The following is a 14,206-nucleotide window of genomic DNA, read 5'->3' as shown; positions in this document are numbered from 1 at the left end:
AACCTGCCGCCTATGTGAGAGGCGTAGAATCCCGAGTGCAAGTCTTCGAGAACTTCCCTCCCCTTTTCTGGGGTGACACACTTCAACAGGGGTTTAAAAAACCCCGCCTTGAAGAGTTCTCCATTTCTCAACTCGAAGCTCGCAGCTCGCTTCTTCAGGACGGCTGCCTCCTGTGGCGAATCAGGAAGGGTGCCGTCTGAAAGATAAGCCCGGATGCCATCCATCCAGGTAGAGCTTCGGTTTAGAACTCCAATGGGATCTTCATAGATGCTTCTCTTTTCCAGGACTTCCAAAAGACAGGCCGAGGCGTGTCATGGCAGGCGGAAGATGCCAGTTTTGGCAATGCATCCGCCTGATTGTTTTCAGACATAGGCACTTGATTTAGTCGGAATTCCTCAAGTGCCCCGGCCTCTTCTTTGACTGCCTGAAGATATTTGATCATAGCCGGATGGGTAGCCTCATAATTTCCCTCATACTGGCTAACAACCAATTGAGAATCAGAGTAGGCGTCAATTTTCATGGCCCCTGCCGCCTTACACATGCGTATGCCGGCTAGTAGGGCTTCATATTCCGCCTCATTGTTAGAGGCCTGAAACTTGAAGCGTAGTGCATATTCAAATCTGTCTCCTTCAGGAGACCCATAAATTACGCCTGCACCACAGCCGTTCTTTGTAGAGCTTTCATCTACGTACACTTTCCAAACCTGAACAAGATTATCCGGAGCCACCGGACGAGTCATTTCAACAATGAAGTCGGCAAACGCCTGACCTTTTACTACCTTTCTTGGTTTGTAATTTATTTCTAGGCTCTGCATTTCAATACCCCATTTCAACATTCTCCCGGATAAGTCCAAGGTAGACATTGGCTGCTTGAGTGGATGGTCCATGTAGATCACCACCGGATGTGCCAAAAAGTAAGGCTTCAATTTTTTGAATTCCATATACAAAGCAAGGCCAAATTTTTCAACCATGGGGTACCGGAGTTCAGCATTTTTAAGAACATGGCTAATGAAGTAAACCGGGAGCTGCACGCCGTCTCGCTCAGCAAGGAGAGCGACACTGAGGGCATGGTTTGAGACGGCTAAATACATGTACAACGTCTCTCTAGGCAAAGGACTGACCAACCTAGGCAGAGAGTGTAAATTCTCTTTCAACCTCTGGAATGCCGCCTCAGCATCATCCCCCCATTCAAATCTGGTCTTCTTTCTGATTGCTTGGAAGAAGTAGAGGCATTTGTCACCTGACCGGCTGAGGAACCTCCCCAGGGTGGCCAGACAACCGGTGAGTCTCTGAACTTCCTTGTCAGAACGGGGTGAACTCATGTCAATCACCGCCTGTATCTTTTCGGGGTTAGCCTCTATCCCCCTTTGATCAATCAAGAATTCGAGAAACTTCCCAGACTCAACACCAAAGACGCATTTCTTAGGATTTAACATAACCTTATGCCGCTTGAGTGTGGTGAAGGTTTCTCGGAGATCAGCAAGGTGATCCGCCTGCTGCTTGGATTTGACTATCATGTCATCAATGTACGCCTCCACATTCCTCCCAATCTGATTAATGAAGACCGTATTAATCATTCGTTGGAAAGTGGCAGGCGCATTTTTCAAGCCAAACGGCATCACAGTATAATAGAATAGCCCCTAATCAGTAACGAAGGCCGTCTTCTCTTGATCTTTCTTCCATAGGGGTATCTGATGGAAGCCGGAGTAGGCATCCATAAAGCTCATCAAGGCGTGACCGGCTGTAGAATCGACCAGACTGTCGATCTTTGGAAGCGGGTAACTGTCCTTTGGACACGCCTTGTTGAGGTCTGTGTAATCAACACACATGCGCCAGGTCCCATTCGGTTTCTTAACAAGGACCACATTGGCCACCCAGTCGGGAAAATTACAAGGCCGAATGAACCTGGCGTCTAGCAGCTTTTTGACTTCGACAGCTGCCGCCTGAATTCTTTCCTCGCCGTGGTTTCTTTTCTTTTGCCGGATGGGCTTCTTTTTGGGGTCTACGGGGAGTTTGTGGACAGCAAGATCCGGGCTGACGCCTGGCATCTCCTCCACTTCAAAGGCAAAAATGTCTTTGAATTCCTTCAGCAGAAGGTGCAAGCTTGCACCCAAGGTAGCATGAGCAACCGTCCCAACCTTAACAATACGTTCTGGATGGCTGTCATCCAGAACGAGATCAATGCTTTCGCCAGCCGGTTGGGGACGGAGCTCATCTGACCGTTCACCGGTCAGTGATTGCTATTTTTCTCTTTTTTACCTCCACCAGCAGAGGTGCCTTTCTTTTCTTTCCGGCTGCTGGTGGGGCAGGAGATGGGTCGGCATCCTTGACATTGTCAAGGTCTATTGGTTCCTGACCGCCTGGGGCCACGGTATCTCGGACGGCTGAGAGATAGCACTCTCGGGCCGTCTTCTGATCCCCATTCAAGGAACCAACAGAGCCGTCATCCCTCTAATACTTGATGAGCATGAGGGACGGGATGATTACTGCCTTGGCTACGTTGAGGGTTGGCCTGCCAAGAATGATGTTATAGGCGGTCAACTCCTCAACGACCAAGAATCTGACGACAATATGTCGTCCTCGGCCTTTCTCTCCTAGCCGGATGGGTAAGTCAATTCTCCCGGCTGGGTAGACCATCCCACCCCCAATACCAACCAAGGGGTGGGTGACCGGATGCATGCTGCTGACGTTGTATTTCAGCTTTTGCAGGAACCGGAGGCTGATGATGTCTGATGAGCTGCCGGTGTCTATAAGGATCCGTCCAACCAGCTGATTGGCAACCTTACATTCAATGACCACCGGGTCATCATGCGGGCGGCGGACGCTGCCCCTATCCTTCTCAGTGATCAAGACGTCTGGGAAGGAGGAGTTGGCTTCCGCCTGTTCATCATCATCTTTGTCCATCTTTCGAAGATGGCTCTTGGTGCCCCGGATGGTAGGGCCACCACATGAGAACCCGCCTTCTATAGTGTAGACCGGCTCCTTATCGGTATCCGAGCTACTAGCAGGCTGGGGGGGTAGTCTTGGAGGACTGACCCTTGTTTTTCTTTTTTGCCCCGGCTGGGGACTTAGAAATGTAGGACTTCAACAACCCTTTGTCAGCCAGACAGTCCAACGCACGCTGAAGACTGAAGCAGTCGTTAGTGTCATGGCCGACCTCCTCATGGAACTGACAAAATTTATTCTTGTTCCGTGACTAGACAGAACTCTTCATAGGATTCGGCTTCTCAATGGACAGCCAGTCCTTTACCTCCATGAGGATGAAGTTGCAGTCTTTATTAAACTCGTACTTGGGGACGTACGGTATAAATTCTTTCTTTTTCTTCTGGGACGGCTGGTCAGAGTCAGTAACCGCCCAGACTTCTTTTCTTTTCTTGCCCTCTTCTTTGTTTTTGGCCGGCTAAGCTGATCGGTCTTTCTGTTTGTCGGACTTGTTGGAGTCCGACTAGCTACCAGGCGAGCAGAGGTCAGTAGCTTGGATGTAGCTTTCCGCCTCCCTTAAGGCCGCCTGTAAGGTGAAAGCCCCTTTTCCGACGAGGTCGAACTTAAAAGTCGACCCGTCTCTCAGACCCTTGAAAAGTCTGTAAAAGCTACCTCGTCAGATAGTCCTTGAATCTGAATTCTTATTAGATTGAACCACCTGACATATGAGCGCAACCCTTCTCTCTCTCCCTGCTTAACAGTGCTCAAATCAAGGCTTGTTTTCTTCGCAGGGATGTTCATTGAGAAGTTGGAAGCAAACAGGAAGGCAAACTTCCTGAAGCTATCGATGGACCCGGCTGGCAAATTGCCAAACCATTGTTGGGAAATGCCCTTCAATGTAGCTGGGAAACACCGACACCAAGTGACATCATCCAACCCCTGCAAGTACATGAGGTTGGTGTAAGCCATGAGGTGGTCTTCCGGATTGGTGGTACCATCATAGGTACCATTCAACACGTTCTTAACCTTGGCCGGCTGAGCCGCCTCAGTTATCTCCCGAGTGAACGCAGAAGGTTGTTCACCCAGGCGCAACAGACAAAGCTGCCAGTCCAGTGCTGGACATTTGGGTATGCCGCCTGACCCCCAAAGAAGGCCGGCTGCATGAAGTGAGGGGGATACTGTCCGTAAGCCTGAGTAGGCACATACGGTACAGCTCCAATCATGTGAGGGCCAGAGTGGACGGTATTACCGCCTTTCTGGCTCTCATGCAAGGAGGGTGCACTCCCTGCGGAAATGTTATTGAAGCTGTCTGGAAAGTTCGACGTTGAAGCCGACTCAGACAACGATTGGTTTCTCCTCCGGTTTATGATTTCCCGGGCATCGAGCGTTGATTTTTTACTTCTCACTGGCTGTTTGGTCCGGCGAGTGTTATTGGTGTTCCTCCCAGGAAGGAGAATTTTTGACCAATCAATGGTCCCGGCTGCCTTCTCCTTTGGATGGGGAGTGGGCTGCCGGTTTCTGACTGACTTCCCCTTCTCTGGAGAAGTCTTCTTCGCCAACTGACCTTTACTTGGGCCAGCCCGGCTTTTGGTGATCAGCTCTTTAATTTCACCCTTGAAACTGGTCATGAACCTCATGAGTTCGTCTCGGGTAACAGGGGCTGATCTAGCTGCCGTTTGGGTTTCCCCTTCCGGCTGCCCAGTGGGTCTGCTCAGACCTGCCTGGGAGGCGCCCCGCTCCAGAGTCTCTCTGGGCTGGATGCGCTTGCTTCTGAGAGAGCCATCTTCGGTTGTGGAGGTTTCGACCTGAGGATCCTCATCCTCCTCATGGTCTGTAAAGACTTATGGGTCTTCGCCCAGACGGTTAGGGGGTACAGACTCTTGAACCATATTCGAGGTACTCTCCCCACAGACGCCGCCAAATGTTTTGGGTGTTTTTGTCCCTCGGGAGAGTTAATACACGAAGACTGATCCGGGGTGAGCTGTACTTGCAAAACAAACGGAGACACCAGTTGGGTGGTGCTCCGCCTCCGACGCACAAGTTAGAAACTTGAAGGGAGAAAAAGGTGCGGAAATTTAGGTAGGGATCTGCTCGGATTCCAAGCTCAGGATGTCTCTATCAAAGAGTAAAATGTGTAATAAATGAAAAAAACGTCCCCTCAAAATGAGAGACATCTCCCTATTTATAGGGTCTTTGGGAATTGCCCCTGATTAGGTCACTGAACCCTAATCATTGGTGGGTTGCGCCGTTTTCCGGCGTTTTCGGGATTGATCCTGAAGGCCGCCTTTTCCCCTTTATTTCTGGAATGACACGTGGGTCCATTTTGGACCAATCTGAGGCTGACACGTGTCACCCTCTGATTGGGCCACTTGGCAGGGTAAAAATACCCTAAACACCTCTTATGCCCTGTTTTTTTTTCAAGACCCTTAAATTGAGACATTTCAACCTCCAACACATCCAACTCCCGCCGTAAAACTTTACATTTCCGATCAGCCTCTGTACGGACATGCATATTCACGGCTAAAGAATCTTCAAGTTCATATTTTCTTCTAGCCAACGACAAAAAATACGATTTTTCATGTTCGCTCAAAACAGGAGGGAACTTTGATGAAGAACCGCCATTAAAATCTGTCATTTTAAGCAGCAAATGATAATTCAGAGGAACTCAAAGTTTTCTTCTCTGAAATCGCTTTTGGGAAGTAGAATTTCACAAAGGAAACCACTTACAAAAATAAATAAATAGTAAACTGAAACCATTATGTCAATTTCATGTCTCTTCATCTGCAATTTGCTACAGTGAAATAGTGCAATTGAAAATTGTAATGCATGTATCTTCATATTCTGTTTGTAATAACACTGCAAACGTACTACACAAGAATAAAAATAAGAACATTCTAAAAACAGCTTTTATACAATCAAATTAGTACAAAATTAGCGTACCACAAAAATATCGCGCCAAAAAATCACCCGGTAGCATAGACTTCTAAATTTGAATGGTTCATTCGATTTTCGTCTTTAAAAAAAAGGCACGAGAATTTCCACTTTAAAAAAAAGGCACGAGAATTTCCACATTTACACACACTTTAAAGTAAAATAGGTTGGAACGCCTTTACACAATACGAAGTATATATTTAATCAATACATCAAAACATCATTATTGTGAGATTGAAATACCACTTAACATACTTTATTCTATTATACAATACAAATTATTCCTACATTTAAAAGAAAACACTAAATTCTCAAAGTATATACAGAAACTTAAACTAAGAAAAACGATAAACAATATCAACACCCGATTTTAACCATTTTGAACTATCGCGTGCCTTGCGCGCGATGGGACAACTTGTTGAAAAAAAAACAAAAAGATTTTTCTCTTTTAGGCTACACTTGTAGCCGTGCTACTAATCATTTCTTTTGAGATTGTACGCATAGAGCTCGTGGTCATTCACTATTGCTATTTGATCCGAAGATTGATAGGACTATAGCAAGATTAAGGGTTGCTAGACGATCTTTGAGCTCTAGCACCTCAAGTGAAGAAGAACCACAACAAGAAGAATAAGGAATAATGGAAGAAAATCCAAGGGTGGCGTTGAAAGAATTGAGGATTCTCGGCGCATATAGATTTGAGAGTGGGATTGCTCCACCTACAACACTGGCGAATGATTTTGAAATAAGGCCGGCAATGATCACTTTGATAGAGAGGCGACAATTTAGTGGGGCCAAGCATGAAATCCCACTTAACCATCTCAAGGAGTTTGAAACATATTTCAATACTATCAAGGTGAACGGAATTTCCCTAGAATTCATCCGCCTGAAGCTCTTTCCCTTTTCCCTCATAGGGCGTGCTTTGGATTAGCTAGACAAGGAGGTCAAGCTGAATTCTCTAAGGACATGGGACGAGGTTACCAAGAAATTTCTTTCTCGTTTCCATCCACAAAAGAAAACAGCGGAGGCTAGAGCTTTGATTCAAGGTTTCAAACAAAAGCCAAGTGTGAGCCTCTATGAAGCATGAGAGAGATACAAAGAGTATCAAAGAGAATGTCCTCACCACGGAATTCCTACTTACCAAATTATTCAAATTTTCTATGGAGGCCTTAGTCCTCAAGGGAAGTCGTGTTTAGATGGAGGAGCCGGAGGTCCCATCATGAATAAAATAGAAGAGGAAGCGGTAGACATAATTGAAGACGTAATAAGATACTATAGAGATTGGCAAGATGGAGAGAAAGAGTTAACTAGCAAGAGTAGCTCTTCGGTGTACTCGGTTGATCATCTAAATGCAATCAACAATCTCTCCTCACAAATGACAAACTTGGGAAAGGAAATGTCCGCTATCAAGGCAAAGTTGGAAAGTGCTACCTCCTAAGTCTCGTGTCTTCCCTCCCAATCTAAGGGGAGAGGTATGTCTTCTAATACTCAATCCTCTCCCTCTTCTAGTAACATGCCTAGTGGATGCTTATTTTGTGATGCTTGTGGATTTTATGATCATGATGCTTCTAATTTCCCTCATTCATGCATGAATGTTTGTGATGATCAAGATGGAAATGTGAATGATCATGTGAACTATGTGTCAAAAAATAATGATTCTAGGTTTGAGAATCAAAGAGGCCAATGGAATAGGAATTACAACAATCATATCAATTTCGACAACTATAACCAAGGTGGTGGTAATAGGAACTATGGGAACCAAAATTCCCGAGAGAACTGTAACAACAACCAAGGTTATAGTGGCCAAAATTAAAACCAAAATTATGGTAATCAAAATAAAGGTTATGGGAATCATAATCAGGGTAGTGGTAACCATAATCAAGGTTATGGTCAAAATCAAAATAGGGGTAATTGAAACAATTAAGGTAGGGGAAATTTTCAAAACAATGCTCAAAGAGGTCCCCCACCCGGATTTGTTCCAAAGACTCAAGGTGATAATTCCTATTCACAATCCTCTTCCTCTAAGACTAATTTGGAAGAAATCATTAAGAATCAAACCAAGTTGTTGAACACTTACATGGCCGGAAGTGACAAAAAATTCAATGAAATGATGACTCATAATAAGATGCTAGAAAACCAAATTTCTCAACTTGCCAATGCTTTGAAATACCATGATAGTCCTTCTTCTTTACCTTCCCAAGGCCTAGATCCTAAGAGACCGGTGAATGATATTGTTACAAGGAGTGGTAATGTTCTTGAGAAGAGTTTGCCTAGGAAGAGTGAAACTAAGGAAGTCCCCAGGAGGTTTTGATAGAGGATGAGAGAGATGGTGCATCTTTGAGTGAGGTTGTGATTGAGACAACTAGTGAGGTGAGAGTAAAGAAAGAAATTGTGAAACCCAAGCTTCCTTATCCACAGAAATTCATGAGACACAATTTAGATGAACAATTTGGAAGATTTATTGACATGCTCAAGCAACTTCACCTTTCTCTACCATTTACCGAAGTTATCACACAAATGCCTAACTAAGCAAAATTCCATAAAGACATTTTGAGCGGTAGGAGGACTTGTGATGTTGTAGAGACGGTGAACTTGACCGAGAATTATATTGCAATTATAATGAACAAGATGCCACCTAAGCTCAAAGATCCCGAAAACTTCTCTATCCCTTATGCCATTAACAAGATACAAATTGATAATGCCTTATGTGACTTAGGAGCTAGTGTTAGCCTAATGCCATATTAGGTATATCAAAGACTTGAGCTAGCGGAACTTTTTCCCTCTACATTACCTTGCAATTGGCCGATAGGTCAATTAAGATTCCTAAGGGTAAGGTGGAGGATGTTCCTTTGAGAGTAGGGAAGTTTATAATTCCGGTTGATTTTATGGTTCTTGAAATGGATGAAGATGCTATCATTCCTATTATTCTTGGTAGACCTTTTCTTGCTACCTCGGATGCCATGATTGATGTTAAGAGTGCAAAATTTCACTTAAGATGGGAGATGAGGTCATTGAATTTGACTTGAATGTAAGCATGAAGTATCCATGTTCTTCTTTAGAAAATTGAATTATGATTGACTCTCTTGATCATGTTGTGTCTTCCATGCATGAGCACTTGCTCAATTCTAACGATGCTCTTGAGAATGTTTTGTTGAACAAGGAAAAGATAGGTGCTCCTAGCAAGGAAATGGCTTGGTATGAATATTTGCTTAACGGAGGCATTGAGGATGTTGAAGAGAAGACGCGTATGAAAATTTCTAGTCAAGAAGCGTTGCAAGTTGAAACAACTCCACTTTTCCCGTGATTGTTAGCTCTTCTTTGAGTGAGCACCAAGCTCAAAAGTTGTGCGGTGTTTTGAGAAAGCATCAAGGTGCTTTAGGTTATACCATCGAAAACCTCAAAGGTATAAGCCCTGCTTTATGTACACATCATATAACTCTTGAGGAGGGTGCTTTACCTTCTATTGAGAGGCAACGAAAGCTACATCCCAATTGGGAGAGGTAGTGAAGAAGGAGATAACTAAACTTTTGGATGTGAGAATCATATTCCCCATCTATAGTTCTAGGTGGATCTCTCCCGTTCACGTTGTCCAAAAGAAGGGAGGTATGACCGTCATGGAGAATGAGAAAGGTGAGCTCATTCCGACAAGGACGGTCACGGGATGGAGGATGTGCATAAACTATAGACGTCTAAACACATCTACAAAGAAATATTATTTCCCCCTTCCTTTTATTAATCAAATGCTTGAGATACTAACAAGGCACAAGTTCTATTGTTTTCTTGATGGTTATTCGGGATTTTTCCAAATCCCTATCCACCCGGATGACCAAGAGAAAACAACCTTCACTTGTCCATATGGTAAATTTGCCTATAGGAGAATGTCGTTCAGCCTTTGCAATGCTCCCGCAACATTTTAAAGATGCATGATGAGTATATTTGGAGATTGTTGGAAGAGGAGATGGAGGTGTTTATGGATGACTTCTCCGTAGGAGGTGTATCATTTGAGGCATGCCTTGAAAACCTTGAAAAATGTCTTGCAAGGTATGAGAAGGTGAACTTGGTCTTAAATTGGGAGAAATGTCATTTCATGGTGGAGAAAGGCATAATTCTAGGCCATAAGATTCCTCACAAGGGGATAGAGGTGGATAAAGCAAAAATTGAGGTCATTGAAAAGCTTCCACCTCCGGTTAATGTGAAAGGATTGAGATCTTTTCTAGGACATGTTAGGTTTTATAGAAGATTCATCAAGGATTTCTCGCTTATTGCAAAACCTCTCAATGATCTTCTTCAAAAGGATGCTGAGTTTGTATTTGATGATAAGTATTTAGAGGCATTCAATAAGTTGAAAGAAGCTCTAATCTCTACTCCTATTGTTCAAGCTCCAAGATGGGATTTACCATTTGAGTTGATGTGTGATGCAAGTGATTCAGCAATAGGAGGTGTCTTGGGTCAAAGAGTGGAAAAGAAGCTTCATGTGATTTATTATATGTCCAAGATTCTAAATGGTTCTCAACAGAATTACACTACAACAGAAAAGGAAATTTTTAGCTATTGTTCATGATTTTGAGAAGTTCCGTTGTTATTTATTGGGTTCCAAGACCATTGTCTTCACGGACCATGCAGCTCTCAAGAATCTTTTTGCTAAGAAAGAGTCCAAGCCAAGGTTTATCCGATGGGTTCTTGAACTCCAAACCTTTGACATTGAGATTAGGGATAAGAGAGGAGCGAAAAATGTCGTGGCAGACCATCTCTCTTGTCTAGAAGATTCTCAAATTCATGATGATGGTTCTCAAATTGAGGATAGGATGTTGATGACTTCTTATATGCTATTGAGGCAAAGGAGCTCCCATGGTTTTTCGATTTAGTGAAATTTCTTGCATGTGGGGAGTTTCCTCCTTCTTTTTTCAAGAACCAAAGAAATAAACCCAAGATAGAGACAATGCATTATGTGTGGGATGATCCCATCTTATACAAGCGAGGGGTCGATGGCTTACTTAGACGTTGTGTGACAAATGAAGAGGTGCCTAGTGTTTTGAAAATGCGCCACTCGGATCCGAGCGGTGGCCTTATGGGTGTCTCTAAAACAGCCACAAAGATCCTTCAAAGCGGTTTATGGTGGCCACATCTCTTCAAGGACTCTTGGGGCTTTGTTAAGACATGCGACCGTTGTCAAAGAGTGGGGAATATCTCCAAGAGAAATGAAATGCCTCAACAAACCATACTCGATTTGGAAGTGTTTGATGTATGGGGTATGTTGGGGTTTGGTAAGTCCAACTTACCGCGGAAACAACCCCGTTCCAAAGAACCGCTCGCAATTAATAAAACCATAAAGCATAACAAATAAACATAAAAGGATAAAATCGGAATTTACCTTTGACGCGTGCTTCGCCCGACCAAATGGGCTCTTACTTGAAAGCTTTAGCTCCAAAAATACCAAAGTCCAATGATATCCACCCACAGAGGACGAACATCAACTTTTTAGGTCCGCTACCTTAAAGTTAGCAAGGTTCGACCAAAACCCAAGTGTTAATGCAGTTTAAGAGTTTTTGCCAAAATGCAATGCTCTTTCTAACTCCCACTCAAGCAAAGAATTCTCAAGCCCTGCTTTGGCTATTTATAAGGAAGGATAGCTTGTGAATTCCACTCATGTTTCAATGTGGGACTTTTTTCACAAAAAGTTCCCACATGGAAAGATTGATGAATTCAATCCTTAGTTAAATAAACCAAGGAACAAGTAACAAGTGTCACATGGTTAGGTGAGGACCACTTTCCCACTTGGTCCCCAAGGCATTTCACATGCAATGTGAACTAACCATGTGTCACCCAACCTTGAGCCCCAAGTTGGGTTCGGTTGGGCTATTTTATTTTGGCCCGTGTCCATGACCCATCGCCCCGGGTCCACGACCTCTTGCCACACGTGCCGCCACCATGGCGCGTTGCCACGTGGCACGTTGCCACTTGGCGGCTACCACTAGGTGGCTGCTGCCAACGTGGCGACTGCCACTAGGTGGCTACCACTTGGCGACTGCCACTAGGTGGCTGCCAACTGTGACTGCCGCGTGTGCTGCCACATGCCGTTTTGCCATGTGTGCTGCCACGTGGCACACACCTATTGGGAGCACTTTCCTAGCCTTTCGCGTGGATAGGATTTTACTTGTTACTTGAAGCATTTACCAGTCCCGCCAAATCCTAAATTTTGGCTCGACATTTGAGATTCTCCAGCGCTCAGTTTCGACGCTCCATGCTCGAATTATCGACATCTATATATTTATCACTCGGGCGATGTAGGGAATAAATTTCAAGCGTTAACCCCTAGCTTGAACCCCACTGTGATCATACACTAAAGTACGGTGGCGTCCAAAAGGGAAGAAGATAGAGCAAAAGAGTCGCCAACAAGTTTTAGGAACTTGTAAACCGTTCACAAGGTGAAGGTTACACCCCTTAACGATCCAAGAGATCGTCAACTCCACAAGGTCTAGAACCAAATAAGGGTTCGGGGATGAAGGTACAAATTCAACCTAAAAGAGATTGAACCTGCCCTAATGATAGGCCTCTACTTTATTCTGATCGTATTCATGTGCGCTTTTTAATTAACATACAATCAATAGGATTAACCCTAAACCTGTTCATCTAGGTTGGTTGAATTTAATGCACAAATAAAACTATTATTGGCGATCACTTGAAATATAATCACATTAACCCTAAACAAGATTATTAAATATCTTATTAAGAGTGATTACAAGTACCAAATTCCCTTTAAACATGCATAAAAGGTGTGATCAAGCAATAAATAATAAATATATCAAGCAACATAATAATAATCAATATCATGACAATAAAATTATAATCATCATTATAAAATTATAATCATAAGTAATTATCATCATAATAATAATCATGATAATAATAATAAATAATAATACTAATAATAATAATAATAATAATAATAATAATAATAATAATAATAATAATAATATTCATAATCATCATAAATTAGAATCATTATAATCATAATCATGTTCATGTTAATATTAAAGCATAATAATAGCAAGATCCTAGGCATGATACTAACAAGATTAATAACAAACCCTAGCATGTCACTAAGTAATAAAAATCAAATCTTTAACCCTAACATGATACTAACAATCATAAATATTAGGAAGAAAATAGGAAGCATCGTAAAAATCATATTTAATATTAAAGCTACCCTAGACATGATACTAGGAATCTCATAATAATAATCTAAACATGATTTCTACATCATAACATCAATAAAAATCATTAAAGCACTTACTTTGATGCTTCGTACCTCTTTCTAATAACAAAATACACACGTTAGTAACTTCAAGGAAAATAATAATAAATACAATAAAATTAAATAATTGAAAGAGAGATTTGAGACCAAACCCTCAGAAATTAAACCTTTCACGTCTAGGGCGAAGGCAACTTTGAATATGGATAGGTGTTTCTAGATCTTGTGAATGCGGAATTTTGTATGTAAACGCAAGTTTAAAGAGAAAGAGAAAGATGAATTGATTAGGGAAATCTCAATGAGAATTAGCGAATGAAAACTGATTGTAGGTGAATATTAATTAAAACTGATTGTTGATGAGAATTGGTGAATGAAAACGGAGTTTTTACGTCGTTATTTATAGAGAAAATCAGCCAAAAATATAAATTAACATAACAGAGTCCTGGCGCACGCAAAACAGAGCTGGCGCCAGCACCAGCTGATTGGCGCCAGGCGCCAGGCCTAGCTCCAGGCGCCAATGCCTGGTATCAGGCGCCAAGCCTGTTTTTGACGCGTTTTCGAAAATCAGATAAGTTTTTCCGTACTAGAGGATAAAATCGTATATTTTCCTCAAAAATGCTATTTGATTTTAATTAAAACTCTGAAAAGTCAACAAAAGTCAATTTATCAATGCTAATTGAATTCTAGGAGAATTTAGAAAACTAAAACCATTCCTAATTGCATTAGGAATGATAAATCATATTAGGCCCTCCCCAAGATCATTGGGCCGCATATAAGGCTCAAACCGGGCCCAGTTTGGTAAATTGGCCATAACTTCCTCAATATTCATCAGAATTGGGCTTATAATATATCGTTGGAAAGCTCTTGTCAAGCCCCATCCAACTACACTACTACTGGACCCATATCATGGACCAATAAAACTGGATTGAATGTTTTCTTAAAATAAGTTTTCAAAAACAGAGAGAAGACAAAAGAAATTAAAACTATCCGCAACACTAGACTTTTCCACACTTTCGCTTCATTTGATTATGATTCGACGGGAAAGGTACTCATTACTGGGTTTGGTTTTGGGGAGACACAAATGGGTGTCTACAGGCGACGAATT

Source organism: Chenopodium quinoa, unplaced genomic scaffold (genome assembly GCF_001683475.1).
Source record: "Chenopodium quinoa cultivar QQ74 unplaced genomic scaffold, ASM168347v1, whole genome shotgun sequence".
NCBI lineage: Eukaryota > Viridiplantae > Streptophyta > Magnoliopsida > Caryophyllales > Amaranthaceae > Chenopodium > Chenopodium quinoa.
The sequence above is the reverse complement of the archived record's forward strand: the minus strand, read 5'-3'. Positions refer to the sequence as shown.